Source organism: Macaca thibetana, chromosome 7 (assembly GCF_024542745.1).
Source record: "Macaca thibetana thibetana isolate TM-01 chromosome 7, ASM2454274v1, whole genome shotgun sequence".
NCBI classification, from domain to species: Eukaryota; Metazoa; Chordata; class Mammalia; order Primates; family Cercopithecidae; genus Macaca; species Macaca thibetana.
This window is the reverse complement of record NC_065584.1, coordinates 78,446,491-78,457,964: the sequence shown is the minus strand read 5'-3', so window position 1 is coordinate 78,457,964 and position 11,474 is coordinate 78,446,491. Positions and strand designations below refer to the sequence as shown.

The 11,474-nt window shown below is 36.7% G+C and overlaps 1 non-coding gene across 1 annotated transcript; it reads right to left on the bottom strand.

Moving 5' to 3' along the window:
- Positions 1-9,004: 9,004 nt before the first annotated feature.
- On the bottom strand, positions 9,005-9,111 carry LOC126960503 (U6 spliceosomal RNA). Its single transcript, XR_007728038.1, has one exon. It is a non-coding gene; the product is annotated as a U6 spliceosomal RNA (small nuclear RNA).
- Positions 9,112-11,474: the final 2,363 nt, after the last annotated feature.

Below are 11,474 nucleotides of genomic sequence, written 5' to 3'. Positions count from 1 at the left end.
TGAGAGCATTCTTCCCACATGACAGCCTTTGAGCTGAAACATTGGCTTTTTTCTGCCTTGGGACTGGAACTACACTATCAGCTCTCCTAGGTCTCCAGCTTGATGACTCACCCCATGGATCTTGGGTCTTACCAGCCTACATAATTTCAACAGCTAATTCTCTGGAGAACACAGACTAGTACAGCAAAGAAAAAAGATGTCTTTACCCTCCATCTCTGGCTCCCCATTGGTCAAGATTTGTCCATGAAATGCTAACTCACGCCCACATTCAAGTTCACACATGCATGTGTCCAGTGGATTCCCACAACCATGCCACACAGGGAATTGAAAAATCCTCAAAGCAGAAAGTGAAAAATGTAGAGTGAAGTTGAGGTAAGATGCTTTGAGACAGAATTGCATAAACTTGCATGGCTGGTATAAAAAGAAGGCTGAATATACAAACATAGTATATATAAGAGGTAGGCTGAGCAGGTGTGAGGCAGGGCCCATCTACTTCATGTGCCACTCAGATAAACTCATATGCTCCATTAAGTCCAATGCACTACAGAATCCTTCAAGCAGGGCCCTGTCAAGTTTTCTATAAAAGATTTAACACAGAGAGAAGAAAGCTACCATTCCTGCTATGGATTCTAGTCCTTACACCATAATTATTAGTCATCTTCCTGCCCACCACCCATGCTAAAGGAAGTCAAGGCTAAGGCTGCTGCAACTGACCATTTACAGTTCTCACTGAGTGTGGAAGTACCACGATATGTACAAGTGAATCTTCTGGGTTCGACACTTACTACTCCCTGTCTGCAACGAAAGTGTTCTTTGGTTCTTCCTAGTGTTGAGCATAAATTTCTCCTACAATACCATGACTGCTTTCTTTGCCTGGTGTCAACAGATATTCCTCTATGTAACATAATCTTCCACTTCCTCCACTCTTACATTTGTCCACTGGTGCTGACAGCATATGTTAGTTGGATCTAGCTATTATTTGCAAATGTATGTCATTTCCTCATGGAGAATGTATTGTATGTTTCCCCTCAGGCTATGCTACAACTTGATCCTTGTTAATGGTCTGGGAGCAATGAAACAAAATGGAATCTTGAAAAGAAGAAGCATTACTTTGCAAGAAACTTCCTGCCGGTGAGGTCTCTAATAGGCAGGCCTCCAAGTGATGGGAGGCTATAGAGAAGAAGATGCTTCTGCCATCCTCTATGGTTCAGGAGCATCTGGAAGTTGAGAATTTTCTGACTTGTCCACCCAAATGTTCCCAAATGTTCCCATTTTGGGTTAGATGGTCTCACTCAGTTTCTATTAGGGCCCTGACTTTAACCCAGAAAACCTGCTAGGTCTCTGCATGGCAGCTCTAATACTACTACAGTTTAATCCTGGGCCTGGTTTTCATAACAGTCTGCCTTGTGGATGCACAAAATAAGAATCTAACACTAACATAGAGGTCTTCTTTCAGCCCATGCTTTGAGTTGAGAGTTTGTGAATCTGAGATTGTCATTTTTTTCAGGAACCTAAAATCGTTAATAAAGATTAACTAACTTCACCATCTTTATAATTACCATTTCCCACCTCCCATCATACAAGTGCCACAAGTGCATAAGGCTGTGCTGGGCATTCTCCCTGCACTTTGTTAAAACCAACTACCAGTGAAAGTATAAGTAACTGGATGCTACCACATCTAATAACTATCACCCTGCATTCTTACTACTAACTATTAGGTCCTTGTTGCTTGCTGATGAGTGATTCAGTTTCAGGATTCTGCTCTGAGAGTCTGCTTTCTTAGGAACCCTATGGCATCATATGTCTTAGCCTAGGTTCCCCTAAAAATACAGATGCAGAAAGAAGGACTTAAAAATAGTTATTTTATTGGGGGAAATAATCTCAGGGAACAGGTATAGTGTCTGAGAAAAGTGAAACAGAGAAAAAGGGAAAATCAATTGAAGGGTGTGTAATCAAGCTAGTTGGTACTTCTCTGATCAACTACCACTTGATGTTTTCCAAGACCTATGAGGAGCCTTGCAGAATGTGCCTCAGAATTGTCCACCCAGGGGCAAAAGAGGAAAGCCTTTATCCAGAGGTTCCTTTTCCCCAGTGGACAAGGGTGTACTATGGGATGTTTCTCCATGTGCATTTTTGTGTGTGTACAGGAGTGAGTACTGGTCAATTACCTGCAGGTAATCCTATGCAACAGAGATGCCCTAGGAGGGAAAGCAAAAGGCACCAAATGCAGTTGAGGCAAGATGCTCTCAGGTTGCACCTTCACAAATCTGACTGTTGCAATGATGAATGGAAGAAATGTAGCCAAGAGGATGTGAGGCAGGGCACAGACATTATCTGATATAGTGATAACCAGATGGAAGAAGAATTAACATCTTGCAAATGATTGATATCAGAACAATTAAGGAACTCCTGTAAATCAACAACAACAACAACAAAGAAAGAATTCCCATGGAATAGTGGACAAAGTTATGGAAAATCCATTTGCAGAAAGATAAAAAGCATTTGAGGAATGATTCAAAGCATTAAGAGATATGATAAACACTAAGACACAATAAAGTATCACTTTATATCTGGGATTGGTAAAAACGAAAATGCTGAATTTGATAAGGGATGTTGATGAAGTGAGAACGGAGTAACCACCATGCTCCGCTGGTGAGCATGTAGCCCGTTGCAGTCCCTGTGAAGAGTAGCTTACACTACTGAGATGAGTGTCTGTATACCCTAGGAACTGGCAAGTGCACTCCTGAGTTTATATTCCAAAGAATTTTCAGACCAAGTCAAAGAGAAAATGCCAGCAAGGTTCTCTGCAGTTTATTTGTTATTTCCAGTAGTGGGAAAATAAACAGGTAAAGTGTGATTAACACCCTATGCAGTATTATGTAACAGTAGGAAGCAACAGATGAGGTGTACATAAAGTGACATAGAGCATAAAAATAGAGTACTTGGTCACAAAAATATAGAAAATGAGCACAATCTCATTTAGATACATTAAAGTACATGTACACAAACAATATACATTTTTAGAAGAACACAAAATTAGATTCACATAAAATATATAAGAATGACTGCTGAGGAAGAGAATGAGAATTGAGTAGAGGAACAAGAGAACAAGTAATTAAATAATAGAAGTGCATTGCATGTATCGGTAATGATGACAATATGCCATGAGCTAAGGAGTACTACTTACTCAACCTACTGAAAATGAGCCCCAAAAATAAATTTAAAAGTTTTAAATTATAACAGAAATGAATAAGTAAAGTTAGAAAAAGAACATTTTTTTGTGGCAAAAACTCTTCAACATAGAAATTTCGGTAAATGTGATGGAGTCTGAAAAATGATCAAAAGTGTTAAAAGATAATGAACATCAATAAAATGTAGATAACGAACATTGATCATTCAGTATCAAAGTTTGCTAGTGAAAAGACGGAACAATTTTAAGACGGTGGATCGAAGAAAATATTTCAAATGAAAATCTGCTTTATATCGTATTTTCTGCTTCTTTTTTTTTTTCTTTTTTGAAGTAGATTGGAGGGCAGAAAACATAAAACCAAAGGAGAATAAAAAAGTGAATGTGTTTGGAATTGGTAAGTGTGAATGAAAATTTCTTGGGACTTATTCTTACTTCGTGCATCTTCCACAGTAAGAGGTCTCTGCCCCAGCACTCCACCGAGGCTACTCCTCTTTGGGAAGGAACCCTTGCACAGAATTCGCCTCCCCCCCACTTACCAGTTAAATCTATGGCTGAGCTGAAGCTTACTGGCTTGTTCATATTTGACGATATAAATCGAGTTTTAATTACTCTTCAGCGAATATGTTCTTTTAAAAAATTGTATTTGTATTTTAAAGAGAGGTAGAAAAGTCTTGCTCTGAAAAATATGATTCTCTAATGGGAATTTAAGGCCTTCGGGAAAGCAGGTTAGTATGAAGGGAACATGTTTTATTAGAAGGCAGAGAGTGAAGGAGGACTTCTAAAAATTTCATAACACATGAGATGGGCAACTTCTTATTCTACAAGGCTCAGAGGCCTCATCTATTTCACCCCTTTACAGTTACCTATTCCATGTCATCTATTTCCTTTGTCTTATTGCGTGGTTGTATCAGGAATTAGGCAGGCACAAATGAAATAATATGTAGTATTAGAAGTCAGCCTGAATATCTCAAGTCAATAGAAACAGCATTTAGAGATAAAAGTCCTGTTTTTGTATTTAAGTTAAACTATGTATGAAATGTTTTATCCCCTCTTATGTAGAAAAAGAAATTCCAATCTTTGGCCACATTTCTCATAAAGCTTCATATAAAAGAAGGAAGAAGATTAAAAATAATGGTAGTTGATCTGTTTTCTGATTTTATGGTATTTTGTGTGCTTTACAATGTCTCAAGCTTCCTTTGAATTAATATAGAATATGCAAATGAGAATTTAAAACTATGTGAAATTCAGAGTATAGTCACACAGTTGCATAAAAATCCCAATTAAATATAATTAGTATCTGCCTTGGTATATCAGGCAATACCAGAAAACAATGTATTTTGAATTCTTATATATTTTATTACTTAAGTATTTATTTTCAAATAAAGAATAAGAATAACGAAGATTTTTAATCCAAAATAACTTAGTCCATGGAAACCATTAGACTAGTGGTTTATATTTCATGTTCTATGTTAATATTTTATTCTATTGCCTTGATTTTTTGAAGTTGTTGCTTGTGACAATATTTGGCTATGACTGCACACATGAAAAGTTTGTCACAGCTTTTCCTCAATCTTCAAATCTTCTCCCTCAAATAAAACACAAGGGGAGAAAAAACTGCTCAATTTGGTTGTCTGGGCTCTCACAACACCACATATATGGTGTTAGTCCCTTAAACCCAGCAAACTGTTGATGCATAAAAAACAATATTCTCCAAGTGCAGAGGGTCAAGTAGTGCAAAGATACTTAAAATGATACAGAAGGCCCATGTCTCTACTACCAAAAGAAAAATTACTGAACTGCTGTTTGCAATGCTCTGTTTTTGTATGTAACTTTTCTTGGCAACAGATGCAATATTTATAGTAAAGTCTATCACTGTTTATTAATGTTATACATTAGAGTTATTTGCTACTCTAAAAAGATATGCTAAAATATGCCAAAGCATTTTCAAATAAAACAAGAAAAATGAACTGATGATTTATTAATTGCATTTCATTGTTTCATAATAGAATGTGATAAACCTTGAATAAAACAATGTAAATATATTGATTCCATTTAGCATAATTGTGCTAAAACCATTTATAATGAAGTCTCCAGAGAGTTCTTTCAACTTCATTTTTCCGAAAATTGTGAGGCTTCTTTTCTCTTTCTTTCCTTCCTTCTGTCATTTTTAAAAATAGTTACTTTCCAGTAATTCATAGACAAGCAGAATAAGAACACAGAAAAAAACCTGAATGTGCATATGTCCATAGTAATGATAAACAACTTGTTGATTGGGATCTTACAATTAAATGTGATTTTAAAAAACATATTGTAGGTATAGTTTATCTTGTATGGTAAATTTGATGCAAGATAAAATTAAGTAAAGGACTAGTCTCAAAGTTTTAATAACAGATTGTTAAAATAGGTACATTATTAAATGTACACCAATGATTCTGCTTGCCAAAAGAAGCAATTCCATCTCATTTTATATACTATATTTTTAATGATTGCATAATAATCCTCTGCTCTGAGGAGCTGATATATGTGAGAACACTCAACAACTCTGTAGCTGAGTTAAATATAGGACCTGTGGGTTTTATCTGTGTTAAAGACACATGGAGCAAGAGATGCACATTTGCATAAAAATGTATCTTTTAAAGGCCATACATTTTTTGCACACCTGTTTGTGTTCCTGATAGTTCTGAGACTGTTCAGCAGGTGCACTTCATCCTTAATGAGAAGGACCAGTTTATTTTAATACTAAGAAGAAGAGAGTAGAAACAGTGAGGAGATGGCAAAAGAAGAAATGGACTTAATCGCTTATGAAAATGTCATATTTAAGCAATCAGTATTTCCTATAAGTAGTGAGAAAATGGACTGCTTAATTAATAAGATGGCTAAACAAGAGTAGCCGCATGGAAAACAATAAGAGTGAATTGACTCTTTACATCATACCTCAGGATACATTCCAAAAGGATCTAAGAGTTGAGTGTTAAAAAATAAAATAAAACAAATACTAAAAGAAAACATGGATTGATTGCCCTATAATTTGTGTCTGGGGAAAATTTTCCTAACTGTAATTTTAAATACAGAGGAAAAATGACAGATCTTATTAAATTTTTAAGAATGTTTTACATTTACAGTTTTTGCCCATTCAGTATGATATTGGCTGTGGATTTGTCATCAATAGCTCTTATTATTTTGAGATACATTCCATCAATACCGAATTTATTGAGAATTTTTATCATGAAGAGCTGTTGAATTTTGTCAAAGGCCTTTTCTGCATCTGTTGAGATAATCATGTGGTTTTTGTCTTTGCTTCTGTTTATATGCTGGATTACGTTTATTGATTTGCATATGTTGAACCAGCCTTGCATCCCAGCGATGAAGCCCACTTGATCATAGTGGATAATCTTTTTGATGTGCTGCTGGATTCGGTTTGCCAGTATTTTATTGAGGATTTTTGCATCAATGTACATCAGGGATATTGGTCTAAAATTGTCTTTTTTTGTTGTATCTCTGTCAGGCTTTGGTATCAGGATGATGTTGGTCTCGTAAAATGAGTTAGGGAGGATTCCCTCTTTTTCTATTGATTGGAATAGTTTCAGAAGGAATGGTACCAGCTCCTCCTTGTACCTCTGGTAGAATTCGGCTGTGAAACCATCTGGTCCTGGAGTTTTTTTGGTTGGTAGGTTATTAACTATTGCCTCAATTTCAGAGCCTGCTATTGGTCTATTCAGGGATTCAACTTCTTCCTGGTTTAGTCTTGGGAGAGTGTAAGTGTCCAGGAAATTATCCATTTCTTCTAGGTTTTCTAGTTTATTTGCATAGAGGTGTTTATAGTATTCTCTGATGGTAGTTTGTATTTCCGTGGGGTTGGTGGTGATATCCCCTTTATCATTTTTTATTGCGTCTGTTTGATTCTTCTCTCTTTTCTTCTTTATTAGTCTTGCTAGTGGTCTGTTAATTTTGTTGATCTTTTCAAAAAACCATCTCCTGGATTCATTGACTTTTTGGAGGGTTTTTTGTGTCTCTATCTCCTTCAGTTCTGCTCTAATCTTAGTTATTTCTTGCCTTCTGCTAGCTTTTGAATGTATTTGCTCTTGCTTCTCTAGTTCTTTTAATTGTAATGTTAGTGTGTCAATTTTAGATCTTCCCAGCTTTCTCTTGTGGGCATTTAGTGCTATAAATTTCCCTCTACACCCTGCTTTAAATGTGTCCCAGGCATTCTGGTATGTGGTATATTTGTTCTCATTGGTTTCAAAGAACATCTTTATTTCTGCCTTCATTTCGTTATGTACCCAGTAGTCATTGAGGAGCAGGTTGTTCAGTTTCCATGTAGTTGAGCGGTTTTGATTGAGTTTCTTAGTCCTGAGTTCCTGTTTGATTGCACTGTGGTCTGAGAAACAGTTTGTTATAATTTCTGTTCTTTCACATTTGCTGAGGAGTGCTTTACTTCCAACTATGTGGTCAATTTTGGAATAAGTGCAATGTGGTGCTGAGAAGAATGTATATTCTGTTGATTTGGGGTGGAGAGTTCTGTAGATGTCTATTAGGTAGGCTTGGTGCAGAGTTGAGTTCAATTCCTGGATATTCTTGTTAACTTTCTGTCTCGTTGATCTGTCTAATGTTGCCAGTGGGGTGTTAAAGCCTCCCATTATTATTGTATGGAAGTCTAAGTTTCTTTGTAAGTCTCTAAGGAGTTGCTTTATGAATCTGGGTGCTCCTGTATTGGGTGCGTATATATTTAGGATAGTTAGCTCTTCCTGAAGAATTGATCCCTTTACCATTATGTAATGGCCTTCTTTGTCTCTTTTGATCTTTGATGGTCTAAAGTCTGTTTTATCAGAGACTAGGATTACAACCCCTGCTTTTTTTTGTTTTCCATTTGCTTGGTAGATCTTCCTCCATCCCTTTATTTTGAGCCTATGTGTGTCTCTGCGTGTGAGATGGGTCTCCTGAATACAGCAAACTGATGGGTCTTGACTCTTTATCCAATTTGCCACTCTGTGTCTTTTAATTGGATCATTTAGTCCATTTACATTTAAGGTTAATATTGTTATGTGTGAACTTGATCCTGTCATTATGATATTAGCTGGTTATTTTGCTCGCTAGTTGATGCAGTTTCTTCCTAGCATCGATGGACTTTACATTTTGACATGTTTTTGCAATGGCTGGTACCTGTTGTTCCTTTCCATGTTTAGTGCTTCCTTCAGGATCTCTCGTAGGGCAGGCCTGGTGGTGACAAAATCTCTAAGCATTTGCCTGTCTGTAAAGGATTTGATTTCTCCTTCACTTATGAAACTTAGTGTGGCTGGATATGAAATTTTGGGTTGAAAATTCTTTTCTTTAACAATGTTGAATATTGGCCCCCACTCTCTTCTGGCTTGTAGAGTTTCTGCCGAGAGATCTGCTGTTAGTGTGATGGGCTTCCCTTTGTGTGTAACCCGACCTTTCTCTCTGGCTGTCCTTAACACTTTTTCCTTCATTTCAACTTTGGTGAATCTGACAATTATGTGTCTTGGAGTTGCTCTTCTCGAGGAGTATCTTTGTGGCATTCTCTGTATTTCCTGAATTTGAATGTTGGTCTGCCTTACTAGGTTAGGGAAGTTCTCCTGGATGATATCCTGCAGAGTGTTTTCCAACTTGGTTCCACTTTCCCCGTCACTTTCAGGCACACCAATCAGACGTAGATTTGGTCTTTTCACACAATCCCGTATTTCTTGGAAGCTTTGTTCATTTCTTTTTACTCTTTATTCTCTATACTTCTCACTTCATTTCATTCATTTGATCTTCAATTACTGATACTCTTTCTTCCAGTTGATCAAATTGGTTAAAAATATGGAACGCTTCACAAATTTGCGTGTCATTCTTGCGCAGGGGCCATACTAATCTTCTCTGTATCGTTCCAATTTTAGTATATGTGCTGCTGAAGTGAGCACTCTATATATTATTATGGAGAAATGTCAGGTGAAAAAATATCAAGGTGGAAAACAATGTGTATGGTATGCCACTGTTTATCTAAGAAAGGGAATATATGAATATATACATATTTAAATTCTATAATAATATTTACATTACAATATCATAGAAATATAACATTTACATTATATAATAATAAAAAATATATACTATAAAAAAGCATCAAGCTAAATATATAAAATTTCCCTAGAAGAGGAAGGGATAGATAGAGAGGACTGGTTCTGAAACAGTGAACAATATAGTATCAATGTGTGCTCTTAGACCCTTGTCCTTAACTGCAATTTCTGACTAAATAAAAAACCTGGACGTCATAAGGAAATGGTTAATTTCAGGTCTAAGGTATGAAACATAGAAAATAAACCTAGATCATCTTGAATACCAAAAAGCAATTTACTATCAAAGCCTATTCAGATTATCACCAATAGGCTCAGGAAAAATATTAAATGGCTATCACTGGCCAAATGATATCAAATGGATATCATTATCCATAAATATAATGTCTGCCATTAATTGAAATACATGAAATATGTTTACGTCCACCACTTTGTGTTGATTTAAAAAAGGAAGGAAGGAAGGAAGGAAGGAAGGAAGGAAGGAAGGAAGGAAGGAAGGAAGGAAGGAAGGAAGGAAGGAAGGAAGGGAAATGGGGGAAAAAACTCTTACTGTTCTTTGGAAGACACTAATGAACGAATTCACTTCTCTTTCTTTCTATTTTTATTTTTACTTTTTTTGAGTCTCCCTGTGTCACCCAGGCTGGAGTGCAGTGGCGTGATCTTGGCTCACTGTAACCTCTGCCTCACAGGTTCAAGCTATTCCCTTGCCTCAGCCTCCCAAGTAGCTGAGATTACAGTCGCCTGCCACCACACCCAGCTAATTTTGGTATTTTTGGTAGAAATGGAGTTTCACTGTGTTGGCCAGGCTGGTCTCGAACTCCTGACCTCAGGTGATAAACCCAACTCAGCCTCCCAAACTGCTGGGATTACAGGCGTGAGCCACTGTGTCTGGCCTCAATTCATTTTTTAAAGCTACTAAATAAGGGAAAGGATGAAAGAATTATCCTTCTTTATTTTCACCAAAGAAAGATGTATTTGTTAAATTGCAACATTGAAATTTTGGTTAAAAATCTACAGCTCTTAAAAAAAAAAGAAAGAAAGAAAAGCTGAGAATTAATGACTTAAGCATGCCACTAAAGTTAGAAAAACAAAAATTACAGGTTCTAAATCCTTGCAGAATCACCACACTGTCTCCCACAATGGTTGAACTAATTTACACTCCCACCAATAGTGTAAAAGTGTTTCCATTTCTCCACACCCTCTCCAGCATCTGTTGTTTCCTGACTTTTTAAAGATTGCCATTCCAACTGGTGTGAGATGGTATCTCATTGTGGTTTTGATTTGCATTTCTCTAATGACCAGTGATGATGAGCTTTTTATCATATGTTTGTTGGCTTCATGAATGTCTTCTTTTGAGAAGTGTTTGTTCATATCCTTCACCCACTTTTTGTTAGGGTGTTTGTTTTTTTCTTGTATATTTGTTTAAGTTCTTTGCAGATTCTGGATATTAGCCCTTTGTCAGATAGATAGGTAGAAAAACTTTCTCCCATTCTGTTGGTTGCCTGTTCACTCTGATGATAATTTCTTATGCTGTGCAGAAGCCTTTTAGTTTACTTATATCCCATTTGTCAATTTTGTCTTTTGTTGCCATTGCTTTTTGTGTTTTAGTCCATTACTGAATATATACCCAAATGATTATAAATCATTCTACTATAAATACACATGCACACACAGGTTTATTGCAGCACTGTTCACAATAGCAAGGACTTGGAACCAACCCAAATGCCCATCAATGATAGACTGGATAAAGAAAATGTGGAATACTATGCAGCCATAAAAAAGAATGAGTTTAGGTCCTTTGCAGGGACATGGATGAAGCTGGAAACCATCATTCTCAGCAAACTAAGACAAGAATAGAAAACCAAACACCGCATGTTCTCACTCATAAGTGGGAATTGAACAATGAGAACACGTGAACACAGGCAGGGGAACATCACACACTGGGGCCTGTCAGGGGGTGGGGCTAGGGGAGGGACAACATTAGGAGAAATACCTAATACAGATGATGGGCTGATGGGTGCAGCAAACCACCATGGCGCATGTATACCTATGTAACAAGCTGCACGTTCTGCACATGTACCCCAGAACTTAAAGTATAATATATATATATAAAAAAAGAAAAATTAAATCCATGGAGAGTTGAAGGAGATAATAAACCTAAACCCCAAAACCTCCAAAAACAAAAACAAAATACATTAGAGATTATCTAC